The sequence below is a fragment of the Cornus florida genome, unplaced genomic scaffold (assembly GCF_030987335.1).
Source record: "Cornus florida cultivar Cherokee Brave unplaced genomic scaffold, ASM3098733v1 CherokeeBrave_3.0.0_Hap2_Chr03, whole genome shotgun sequence".
In the NCBI taxonomy this organism is placed as follows: Eukaryota; Viridiplantae; Streptophyta; class Magnoliopsida; order Cornales; family Cornaceae; genus Cornus; species Cornus florida.
The window spans coordinates 29016528-29030482 of record NW_026775573.1 but is presented as its reverse complement, the minus strand read 5'-3'; the positions used below and the strand labels follow the sequence as shown (position 1 = coordinate 29030482).

The 13955-nt window shown below is 35.2% G+C and overlaps 1 pseudogene; it reads right to left on the bottom strand.

Annotated features, from left to right (window-relative positions):
* Positions 1 to 8928: 8928 nt before the first annotated feature.
* LOC132301935 (small nucleolar RNA R71) lies at positions 8929 to 9027 on the bottom strand (annotated as a pseudogene).
* Positions 9028 to 13955: the final 4928 nt, after the last annotated feature.

Genomic DNA, 13955 nt, shown 5'->3' with positions numbered 1-13955 from the left:
ATTGATGGAAAAATAAATACACACTTGAACACATTGAAAAATAAATACACACCAAATCTCGATGGAAGGGACGACGATTATATGCCAGGTTAGTGTTACATAAAAAAATGAACCATCGATGTGAGGAGTTAAAAATGGAATAGTTTTGAGAACGATTGAGAATGTAAAACAACTACTTTCAATTCACGCATCTCTTAACGAGTACTTTCGCTCTATATACTTTCGGTCTATAGATCAACAATTGAGATTTACTAGTGTTAATGTTATGGTTTTGTGCATATGCCATATGTCTATTTATAGAGCCCAATTCACAAACATGTGAATGAATTTTACCCATATCATGATTTGACAAAAAGGACTTACACATCTCTCTCTTTGGCATGATAGGGGTGTCTTCATAATAGTTCTCGTGTTTATGCACCTAGCACCACTATTTTTAACTTTAGCCATGTGATGATAAGATGAGAAAGTGGGTTGGTTTTGTGTATCTACAAGAGCTGATTTTTTCAGTAAGAGTCCTATTTTGTGACTAGCCATGTGATTGAACAAAAAGCCAAATAATGTAAAACAACCTTACACCATGGCAGATAAAGAGGTATGGTCACATCATCAAGAAAAAGCCTTAGTGTTTGAAAAAGTTATAAATAGTGCCATTGTTGTCATGAGGCAGAGTATTGGCATTCCTATTTGTAATTACAATTTACTCATCTAATGTTTTTATTTTAACAAAACTATTATAATGTTAATTTCTTTTTTAAATAGATTTCTAAGTGCGCTTTGATTATGTAGTATCTTTATTTTTTTCTCATATTTGATCAAAGCTATTAAAAAATCTATATGTCAGATGTTGCAGGAATGAGAGCATTTCCATTGCAAAGAAGATGCATAAGGATCCAACTGAAGTTATTCAAGCCATCACTAATGATTTAGACTTATAAGTTGATTTAGAGTTGTTAGATTATTCAGATCCAGGGGATGATGACTTTGTAATTCCACCTCCCCGTTATTGCTCAAAAAAACTTAAAAAAACTTAGTAGTTGAGTTTAATTTTATTCAGTATATATATGAAATGTATGTATCTTTACTAATTTTATGCAATATTTTTATGAATTCCACCTTCCCGTTATTGTTCAAAAAAACTCAGTACTTGAGATTTAGTAGTGCTAATGTTATGGTTTTGTGCGTATGCCATATGTCTATTTACAAAGCCCAATTCATAGACATGTGAATGAATTTTACCCATGTGATGATTTGACAAAAGGGACTTACACCTCTCTTTCTTTGGCATTATAGGGGTGTCTTGTATAATAGTTCACGTGTTTATGCACCTAGCACCACTATTTTTAACTTTAGCCATGTGATAATAAGATGAGAAAGTGGGTTGGTTTTGTGTATCTACAAGAATTGATTTTTTTAGTAAGAGTCCTATTCTATGACTAGCCATGTGATTGAACAAAAAGCCAAATAATGTAAAACAGCCTTACACCATGGCAGATAAAGAGGTATGGTCACATCCTAAAAAAAAAAAGCCTTAGTGTTTGAAAAAGTTATAAATAGTGCCATCATTATCATGAGGCAGAGTTTTGGCATCCCTATTTGTAATTACAATTTACTCATCTAATGTTTTTATTTTAACAAAACTATTATAATGTTAATTTCTTTTTTAAATAGATTTCCTCCTATAAATTATTTATATCATTTGGATACTCTTTAAATTATTTCATCCATCACTTTTTCAAGTTGTGCATGAATGGTGTCTGCCTATCATTACAACAAAAAATTCATTCTACATTAAAAAAATTCATCATTTACTAATGTTCCAAAACAATTCACCATTCATCAATGTTCCAAAATAAGAATTAAATCCATTTGTCAAGAATATCATCAATTTCCTAGCACTGCTGTTTAGCAAATTTATAAACCTTCTAGCACTTGAGTTTCAGTCTGCACTTGTCAAGAAACCACCTGATTGTCCATGGTACAAAATCCAAGCAAGTAACTGCATCACACAAGTCTCAAATTCAGTATGCTATCACAAAAGGGAAAGAACAAGATTGTCATTTATGAATCAAATAGATATCATCACCATTGACAAACAAAATGTAGCGAAGAAACTACTACCAAAACGTACGAACAAAATAACATACATAAATAAACAAAACCAAGACAAGAGAGACCAATTAATTTAGGCATTTGGCAACTTAATTCCGCCTACTCCTGATAAACAATACTGCTTTCCCATATAATTAATAATCAAACCCTAATTTGGGTAATGGAGGTCTAAATCCCCATGACCCGCCTAATTTAATTCTAAAGGTTTTGTATTTTCATGTAAATTTTGGTATACACCCAGATAGACCAATTAATTATATTGGATTCTCAACTACAGGTATAATTTAATTTGATTATCAGTGAACAAGATATGTAAGCAGTAATAGACTAAATAGTAAAGGGAACCAATATCCAGTATAGGATATTTTCAGCAAGGGGCAAGAAAACAGGATCATAAAAGAACTGGACAAAGAAACTGCAACTATATTTCAAGATTAACAAGTTAAACATCACCTTTTGAGCCTTTAATTTATTTCATAACCCTACTTTGGGATCACTCCTACACCAACACAATTTTTTTTTTTTAGTATTTTCTTCAGCAGTATCTTAAAGCCATCATCCATACCAAGACAGTTTTTGGATTCTTTTAATTTTCTAATACAGTTGTCAAATTAAATTAAATTTAAAACGACGAACCGACATTATTTTTGTGGTCCAAAACAAAATCCTCTCTCATTAATTAAGGTCACATAATTCTAAAGTTCTAGCTTGTCTACTGTCTTTGATGAATGGAATAATTCTAGGAAGCGAATATCTGGTTTCTCACTACAAAATAGGTCAACTTCTTATAATAAGCTATGAAATCAAGTGATTCCTATCAATTATCCATTCCACAACTGGCTTTAGGAAAACACTAACCCCGCCATAAGCGTGACTCATCCTCCCATTCCAACCACCTAGTAATGAGATGGTGTCTAGACATTTATAATTCACAGCTACTCACAATTGATCACATCAATCAATATCAATGCATTAGATGAAGTAAGACTAGGCTCAAATGCTTGCACAATAATAGAAGAGACGACATATCAAAACGTATTATGCTCTATAAGTAATTATAACCCTTATACCTAGGGTTGTAACTTGGGCTGGCTAACCCAGCCCAACCTAAGCCTAACTCAGAAATTTTAAAATTGAGGCTTTAAAATTCACAATTCGGGTTTATGTTCGGGTTGGATTTTGTCAAAATCCAAAAATATTCGAGTTGGGCTGGACTCAACCCGAACCCCAAATATTTTCCACCATTCTAATTACATATTATGGCTTTTTCAGTTTTTTATTGTTTGGAATCCATATTGTTCACAAGTATGGGCGAGGGACTTGAGGACTTGGGACCTGTTTGGACCTTGTAATTTAGTAAAATCAATGATGGGAAACTTGAGATTAAGCTGAGACTGGTATATTTTGAACTTTAGCCAAGTGATAGATTTGACAACATCTCACATATCTCTCTATATCACAAAAAGAGTTGTAGAAATCCCTTATACTATTCTTTTTCAAAATAGGTTTCATCTTCATCTTGTGTCATGTGGAAAGAGGGATGGACCCAAATAATTAGATGAGATAATATTGTGGGGGAAATAGTGGTTTTCTGTAATTTAAGTGGGGCAATTTAATATTTTTGTAGGTACATAATTAAAAAATAATAATAATAATTCAGTGGGGCAATATGTTTGTGCCGCCAATATCCAAGGCATAATGCACACATATACACCTTTGTCAACAAATATTAGCAATCCATATCAGCAATGTACTCACATTTTTTTGACCAAAACAAAAAAAAAGTAGCCTATCTCGAACACAAACAAAACTCCACTGGACTTTTAGTACAATTCTTTAGCAGCTAAAATCAGTCTTTCAATTTTCTCACTTATTATTGGCAACGAAATTAAATAAAATTTCAAAAACCAATTCTAAACAATGGACTATACTGATTAAATATAATATAAATAAAAATAAAAGTTCATGAAAATATTACATATATATATATAGGAATTGATGAAAAAATACATACTCTGAAAATTTTAAGAGTCGTGGCTTAGCATTGATCGTTTGGTTTAGAGAGCAAAGTGTTGTGACTGAGAAACCCTTGAGAGAGAGAGAGAGAGAGAGAGAGAGAAGCAAACGGGGAGAGAAGGAAAAAGAAAGACGACGCTGATGTGGAAGAATATGAGTCGTTTGATGGAGACTGACAACGTGTAAGATGAAAAAAGGTCTGCTGATAGGGAGAGTTTAAGGACTAAAAGGGATTAATTTTTGATACGGAATGTTAAAAGATGAGTTTGGACTCTGGCATTCTCTATACTTTCTGAAATAGGAGAAAAAGTTTTTACGTCATTCATTAATACACTGAGAACTTGCATTTACACATTACGGTTTAAATGTACGAAGAACGTGAGAACTTGCATTAACTCCTTAAACAACATATCAAGAACTTCTCCTCCACAACAATCAATCAAAACCTCCACATACGATGATCCCATACTCCCATGCTTTCAACATTTTAAAATAAGAAATAAAAATGGCTTCCACATGGGCCGATGTACCAATAAGGTAATAAAGTTCAAGATACACCACAGAATTGGTCACTTAAAGGCATGTGACCCCCCTGAGTATGAGTATAAAAAGCATTACAAATGTACAATCATAAAAGAATTTTATCGAACATAAAGACCATATAACTTACAAATTTGATGTACTTGATACGCCATGCTATCGATGCTCCCGTTGTTGTCTTTTCCCAGCCCCTTTGGAAGACTACATTCAAGTACATGCAAATCAATTAAAGAAAATATAACACCAAAATATTGTACAAGTGGAGATGGTTAAATGAAAAAACTCAAAAATAAGGGACATATGAGCAGACAAGTTTTTTATTAGGCGCTAGTAACCAAAAGCAAGATTCTAAACAAAATAAATAAATAAATGGGGTAACACTAGTAAACCAAGATTATAGCAAAATCCTATTTATTACTGTTTTTTTATTTTTTTACTTTTTTAATTGATTGGACTATTTGGACCACCAAAAATCAGAAGGAAGCCCAAAAATCTATTTGAAATAATTTTTCCCAGAAATACATACTTCCCTTTGAAAATTCAATAAAAAATAAATTCTCAATACATACTTCCCTTTGAAAATTCAATAAAAAATAAATTCTCAAACAATTTGTATGAAACCAAAGTCCATTGGAAGCTTAAACACACAATTTTTCTTCTATCAATTTAAATCAATAAATTTTCTTATCGATTAAATCAAGTTTGAAGGAAAAGATAGGAAAAATTCTGCTCACAAAACAGTTTTGACAGCATGTTAAGATTAACTTCGAAAATCCATACTAATTTCAAAATCCAATCAATTTGAGCCAAAACAAAAACTTGTAAACTCATTAATAATAACTGACATCATATAATTTGAAGTGATTATTGTCAATTATGCTCGTGAGTTTGAAACGTATTCGTTCAAGTGATCTTTTACAGGTTTTGGACATTTAATAGAGAAACAAACAAGTCTTTTTCTTTGTCATTGTATAAAAAACAACAAGTGATAAATACCAAAAATTGCCATACATAACCAATCGGTTCGCAACACAACAAATTGGTCTCTGCTGGTTATATGTGACAACACCTCACTTCAGGGACGGATGTAAGTCCAAAATCCTTAATAAAATAGTCCCAAAAGGCTCTAGACATTGCCAATCTAGGGCATTCCTCATTCGGTAGCCAAATTCTGTGCACCACAGGTTTGTTGTTTAAACTGAATATGATGAGCACTGAAAAGTGCATATTTAAACCCCTTAAGCTTAGGCATTCTAATACCTTTATCTATCTTACTTTACCGTTTTAGATTGATTTCATATTATTTGCATTTTTAGGCGCTTATCCCGAAAGTAAGCTAACTTAACCAAATAAGAGCTTAATTGAAGCAATTTTGGGATTGAACAAAGAAAGAGCAAAGTAAAGGAAAAAAGAAGCAAAATGAAGCAAAGTAGCAAGTTCGATCGATCCAAGTCCAAGGTTCGATCGATTAAACATTGATTGATCTCAGTACTTCAAAATAGATCCAAGCCATGACCCAAAGCACTTAAGTCCAAAAGTTCGATCGATCCAACATCATTCTTCGATCGATCGAACACCTTTGTCTTTATTCAAATGATTAATCCTATCCACGGCTGTACCACCCACCAATCACTTTTGCCCTTTTCCCATAAATATCTCGGATTTGTCTTTTTCCAAAAAGCTCAGCCAGTTGGATCGATCCAGCCTAAATTCGATCGATCTCACTTACTTTCAATCGATCGAACTTCCTCTAGTGCGAAAAAGTTAAAATTCCATCTCATTAAAAGTTGCCCTTTATCCAATCATTAGGGAATATTGTGTGCACGACCGCAGCTCATTTTGGGTGTCATTTTGACCTACCTATATAAGGATAAGGATTGCTTTTTCAAAGGGGATGAACATTACTTTCATATCATCTCTTGGAGAGGAAGTTTAGAGAAGAATAAGGCTAGAAACACCATTGGAGATCTTCATCAACAAGGAGCAAACCTCTTCCATGGAGTTAACCCTTGAGGGTTGGAGCATCCTCACCATGAGTGGCTAGACATCCTTTTGGGGCTAGAGTTAACCCCGAGCATGCTTTCTATATCTTAATCTTGTGTATTATTGAGGGATTAGTGCTGTAATTAATGTTTTGACACTTTGATATATATAGATCTTGTTTAATCAATGATTTATGTGGTTTAATGCTTCCAATTGATCATTTCATTCTATCCATATGTCTATGTATGTTAGAATAGATGTTCATGTGCTTATTTCTAGATTTTGTGTTATTGATGCATGCCTATGTGTATTGATGCTATAAATTTAGAGGTTGTCAAAACATTGTGCTTAAATGAATGTTCTTGTGATTCTCTAGATGGTTTATGCTCATAACTTGATGGATTGTGTCTCCTTCTTAGCTAAATTAGTTTAATTTCAATGGCTTAATTGTAGTTTAGTAATAGTATAATATTAGATGGGAAGACAATCCATGCTAGTTGTTTGATGCGCCATATTTTTTAATGCAAGTAGCATATGTCTCTAATCTTGTGTTATATTTGGATTGTGAGCCTAATGAAAAGGACCAATGATTTGTTAGATATGTTGTGCTTTTCACATACTATTTAGACAATATATACGTAATTACTAGATATATTGTGCTTTTCACATGTTGGTTAGACAATATATACTTAATTAGTCATCCTTGCTTGTTGAATCAACCAAATATACACACACCAATATTGCAACACCCCAATTGCCCTCATTAATCACTTGTCAATAATATAGAAATGCATTGCTTGGTGGTGATCTTTAAACCCTAAGACTCTTCTCTCTCTCTTACTTAATCTCCATTGCATTCAATTACTTAGTTTAATTTTGTTGCTCTTTAATCAAACTACCAACCAATTGTTTGATCACTCGACCTACTAACCCTAATTGCGATTCCACAATCAACTCCAACTCCAATCCCTTGGGACGATCCCTACTCGCCCTAGCTATATTTATAGTGAAAAGTAGTAGTGGCTTTTACAAATGTAAAACTTGACCCTCGCCTAAATTGCACATTCTCAAACGTATGGTGCGGCGACATACACGCCATTAGTTTTTGGCGCTGTTGCCGGGGATTAGGCAACGTCGTATTTGTGGAATTCATTAGGAATTAGTACTCTTTTGGTCGTGTCTTTTCTTTACTTTGATTTCACTTTTCCGTTTGGTTGCTTATTGTGTTTGTTTTCACTTGACTAGGTGTATTGTTGGAAATAAGCCAAGTAAAGGAGCAAAGCAAAATAAGGGAAAAAGCTAAAAATTCTAAAAAATTGCTAAGCTAAGCTAAATTTGGAGTTGAAGTGCTATAGGACCTTTGTGAGACTTTCTTGACTCAATCTCCTTAGTTAAATCGTGAGCCCGCGTAGAGGCATTTTTCTTATCATTGCATTATTATTGTTTCAAACATGGGAATTGTGTTTGTGGAGGAAGTTTAATTGTATTGTTGTGAAGGCAAAGTATTTATTCATTTGTTATGCTTGCTTATTTGTTATTGTGCATGCATGGTCGTCGTTCATTGAGACCAACTCTTGTCCCTTTTGATTTGCATCTCGAATCCATCATTAGAAATCGTAAGGGAAGGGGAAGTTCAAATAGAACCCACCTATCAATGGATGACCATAATGATGATCATGTTGAGGACCTTGGTCACATAGACCAACAAGGCATCCTTCATCCAAATGTGTACAACGAGAACATTCAAGTACCATTAGGCATGCCTAGGCCATACATTCACCCACCACCACAACAACAAGGCCAAGTTCCATTCGAAATGCCAAGGCCAATGCATGCTCCACAACCTCCCATTGTCAATCGAGGAATTCAAAATCAAGGTGTTCATGTTGCACCTCAAGTAGCTAATCCACCTCTTGCTTTGAGAGACCATTATGTGCCAAATGAATATAATGCACCCACATGTATTCAATTGCCACCATTTCGAGCACACCATTATGAAATTAAAGCACAAACCATTAAAATGCTTCTTAACTTTCATGGACTTCCAAGTGAAGAACCCTATAAGCATTTGGATGAGTTTCTTGAAGTTTGTTCTACCGTGAAATACACGGACATGCCGGAAGAAGTCTTAAGGCTTAAACTTTTTCCATTCACCCTTAAGGATAAAGCAAAGTATTGGTTTAACAATCTTAGGCCTTTTTCAATCACTTCTTGGGCAGAAATACAACAAGAGTTTTTGAAGAAGTACTATCCGGTTTCTAAGACCAATGCCATGAGGACCTCAATTCCAGAATTTACACATGGGGATGGGGAGACATTCCATGAGGCATGGGAACGCTTCAATGAATTGCTAAGGAAGTGTCCACACCATGACATGCCCAAATGGCAATTAGTTCAATATTTCTTTGAGAGCTTATCGGACAACTATAAGGGTATGGTTGATGCTTCCATGGGTGGCTCTTACATTGATAGGCATGAGGATGACGTATGGCGTCTTTATGAAAGCATGAGTGAAAATTCATTGCATAGAACATTGTCATCAAAAAATGGTGGAAATACACAAGGTAGGAAGAGTGTCGGCTTACATCAAGTCGAACATTCAAATGAAATAGCCGCCGAAATGAAGTCTTTGTCTCAAAGGTTTGATCAATTTTTGATTAACCAAAACTCGGCGAACCAAGTAACTTCCTTCCCTAACCATTCTCATCGTGCATCAAATGAAACATGTATGACTTGTTCTAGTGTTCTTCATTCTACTTCTCATTGTCCTCATGGACAAGTGCAAAGTGAACCTAATGAACAAGTCAATACGGCTTTTGTGAACCAAGGGAACAATCCTTATAGTACTCATTACAATCCAAGTTGGAGAAATTATCCGAACTTCTCATGGAAAAATGAAGGGGAAGGCTCAAACCCTCCCCAAGGCGGTTTTCAAGGGAAGTATATTCCATGATCGGTTGATCAACTATACATCAACCTTCGTAATAGCACGAATCATTGTAAAATAGGGCTATTGGTCGGGTAAGTCGAACCACTGGGACTGCACTAGTCTAAGGCAACCTAAGTGTCTAGAGTCATTCTTAGGATGATGAAGGGGTGTTCATAGAGGTTTTGTTTGTTGTCACTTAAATTAGGAACTCAAAGTGCATAAAACATTAATTTGCAAGAATTTAGGATGAAAAGATTAAGAAGAGGAGACTAGGGAAGTGAATCCGCCTCCATCCCTATACATATGCTAGATTAGACCTAAATTAGGGGAAAAACAACATATGATGGTCAAGACTTACATAGCAACACATGGTTTCCATATAAGTAATCAAGAGGTACATTAGGTCTCAAACAAGTATAATCCATCAAAAGATAAGCATGCTTAGACTACCTAACTAAGGTGTAGCTTATACACATTTACTTAAATGAGAGACTATCAAGTTCTTGACAAAATGATAAAGCACATGGAGTTAGAGATTAAGCATACACCATCAAAGGATTTCCTAAGCAATGGTCTATCAAAGTCACCTATCAACATGCCATGAAACCATTTCATAACCTTGCTTCCACTCTCACCATGAAAAACTTAAGCAATATGATTACTCTAAGACATCATCTAAGACAAGATAATCAACTTAAAGAAATCATCCATACATGTATCAACATTCATTACAACAAATGAGGTGCTCTTGGTTATGAAAAGACCATAAAATATATTTAGCAAATCCCCAAAATAGACTATCCTAGGACATGCTTACAAGGGAGGGACTTCATCACCTCCCTAGAGAAAGAGTTAGTTACCCATTGCTAAGCTAGAAGAAGGAAGAAGCTCCATCCAAGACTCCATTTTCGTGCTCCTACTGTAGCACTCAAGAACACCCTCCTCCTTGCTCTCTTCTCTCTCCTCTAATCTTGTAGAAAATGTAGGATAGCCAATGTGTGGCCTTTGGTAGCTTTTTATTCTCCAACAAGACCCTCTCTCTCCTCCAAGGAACACCTCCAACCACTTCATAAAGAAGGAAGATGGCATTGAGGAAACCAATGTGCAAGTGGCTAAAATTGAGCCATTTCCGAGTGCAATCTGCCTGATTTTCGAGCACTCGAAAAGTGGTCTCGAGCACTCTAAATTAGTGCAATGTGCAACATGCTCTTCTTGCTCAGCGCTGACCTACTTTGGTAAAACTGCTATAACTTTGTACCCTAAACTCTGAATGATGATCTATTTGAAGATTTGGAGAGCTGATTCAGTGCTTTAAAAACTTCATGTTTTGATGAAGACCCAATTCTCAATTCTGGTTGGTCGAAAATGGGGAGAAAGGCAGTACTTCAGTGCTGCCAGGCAGTTCTGCGCACCTCTGTTACGAAGATCATAACTCTCTGCTCCGAACTCCGAATGATGAACCACTTGAAGATTTGGAAAGCTGATTCAGAGATCTAAATCTTTCATGTTATGATGGAAGTCTAGTTCTTGAGTTTGCTAGGTCGAAAATGGCAACAAAAGTCAGGATCACTGCTGACAGAAATTCAGAAATGGCATCCTTTTTGTTCAAAATTCCACAAGGCATCATTTTTGCTTCCTTTTTGCACTTTAACCTGAAAATTCATAAAAACATGCAAATGGAGTTAATCTACATAAAATAATTAATAACTGGACTTTGTTAATGTAATTTAGGGCGCTTGAATATACAGTATTCAGCGCTTATCATTCCACCTCCAATGCAAAACCAAGGATCCCAAGGTTATAGGCTATACCAATCACAAAGGAATCAATTCTCTAATTCCCATTTTCCCAACCAATCATATTCCCAAGGTAATTCTCAAAGTCCCACTTTTGAAGAGAAAGTTTTAAATGCTTTGGGCACTTTAGAGGCTAACACATAATTGCTTCATTCTCACTCTCAATCTATTGCAAAGCTAGAAACCCAAGTAAGGCAAATAGCTAGCACTCTTAATGCTAGAGAGAAGGGAAAGATGCCTATTAATGCCCCGCCTAAGCAACAATGTGTTGTGGAAACCCAATCCTCATCGAAGGGGTGTACCATAGAACATGTTAATGCGGTGACCACCATGCGGAGTGGTAGAGTTGTAAATAATCAAGTAGAAATGACCAATGAAGAGAGTGAACCGGTGCAACCACAAGTTGTCACTCGTCCCGTTTCACATTCTATTCCTCCTTCATTGCATGTGCATGATCTTATAAATGAGAAAGCTAAAAAATGTGATTTGAAAAGCGATCTTGAAAATGATCCATTGAAGAAAGTTTTGAAAAATGATGTTAAGAAAATTTTGTGGAAAAGTGAATTAAAACCTAATTTGAAAACTTCTTGTGTTAAAAAGAGTTCAAAAGAAAATATTGAAAAAGTGTTTGAACCAAAGGTTCCATTTTCGGACGCCTTGAAAGGGTCCATTTCAAAAGAAAAGCGAAAAGTCAAGACCAATGAGATTTTGGAAATGTTTAGGCAAGTAAAAGTTAATCTCCCACTTTTGGATGCAATCAAGTAAATACCGGCTTATGCCAAGTTTTTAAAAGATCTTTGCACCCAAAAGCAAAAGAACAAAAGCCAAGCACAAAAAAAAAAGTGGTTTTGACCGAGCAAGTAAGCTCAATTTTGCAACATAACACTCTTCTAAAGTTTAAGGACCCCGGTTCACCCACTACATCGTGCATCATTGGTGAACATATCATTAATCGGGCGCTTCTTGACTTAAGAGCAAGTGTTAACCTTCTTCCTTACTCGGTTTATGTCAAACTAGGCTTAGGTGAATTGAAACCGACGTCGGTAGTTTTGCAACTTGCCGACCGATCCATTAAAAAGCCTAGAGGTGTCATTGAAGATGTTTTGATTAACATTGATAAATTCTTTTTTCCCGTTGATTTCGTTGTCATAGACACAGAACCGGTTTCCAATCCTAAGAGCCAAATTCCCATTATCCTTCGCCGTCCTTTCTTGGCAACCGCTAATGCCAATATAAATTATAGGACGGGGATAAAGAAGATTTCATTTGGCCACATGAAGGTGAAGTTGAATATCTTTAATCCCACACCCAATTCATTTGAAAAATATGAAGGAGAGGTCAATGTTGTAGAAAAGTGTCATGATCTTCAATGTCAAGGAAATGAACTTTTGTGTAAAACCAAAACTTCCAAAGGATTATCTTCAACCTTGCATTCTCAAAGTGTTGTTTCAAATTCTTACTTTGAAAGGGCATGGAAGCCCAAAAGTTTTGATGGCATAGACAAAGGATCAAAAGCCTCTTTTGAGCTTGATCCAACAAGTTCTTCAAAGGACCATTTGTTGGGTAGAGTTCAAAGCATCCATCACCCCAACAAGGAAGGGATGCATTATAAGATCTTTGATCTGGGTTAAAAGAGCCCAATGTCTTGCTAGAGACGTTAAAGACTAGTAAAAGCATTCGTAGGGTATCAAAACCCTATTTCTCTCTCATTTCTATCTTACATTTCATTTCTTGTGAAGTCTAGATACTTGTTTTTGGTTCATATGCATTTCAAGGAACTTTGGTGAGGATTGCATAAGCTTTCATGTCATTTTTGAGCATTCTGCATAAGTTCGATCGATCTTATACCTGAGTTCGATCAATCGAACTTCCATCTGAATCTAACACTTTGAAAATTTTCAAGCCTGCATCCAAATAGGCTCTCTGTCCCATCGATCCAAGAAAAATCTACGATCTTAGTTCTCAGTTGGATTGATCATAGTAACTTCGATCGATCCAACTATCTTGTTCGATTGATCTTGAGTGTTGACACTTAGAATATTTTTGAGCCTGCAGAACCTGCATCCAAATCACCTCTCTGTCCCATCGTTCGAACTAATTCTCAAATCGATCAAGAGACATTTGATCGATCCAACTTCCAAGTTTGATCGATCTCATGCCTCAACACTTAGAAAAATTTTGAGCCTGCATCCACCTGTATATTTTCAGCTCTCTGTCTGATCGTTCGAAACATTCCAAGATCGATCTGAAAGTTCTTCGATCGATCCAACTTCCCAGCTCGATCGATCTTATGTTCCAACACTTAGCCAAATTTTTGAACCAAAAACCTGCATATTTTTGCTCTCTGTATGATCGATCAAACTCTTGATTTGATCGATCACAAATCTTTATTTCATTATTTTAATTTTAGTTTGACTTTTCAAATTTCAAAAATCCAAAAAAAATATATTTTTTTTATTTTTTATTTTATTTCTCAAAAATACCAAAAAGATTCTCTATTTTCCAATTTTAATTTTAATTTTCCAATTCATTTAAAATAAAATAAAAAAAATAAAAAAAAAAACTTTGTGAGAGAAAGT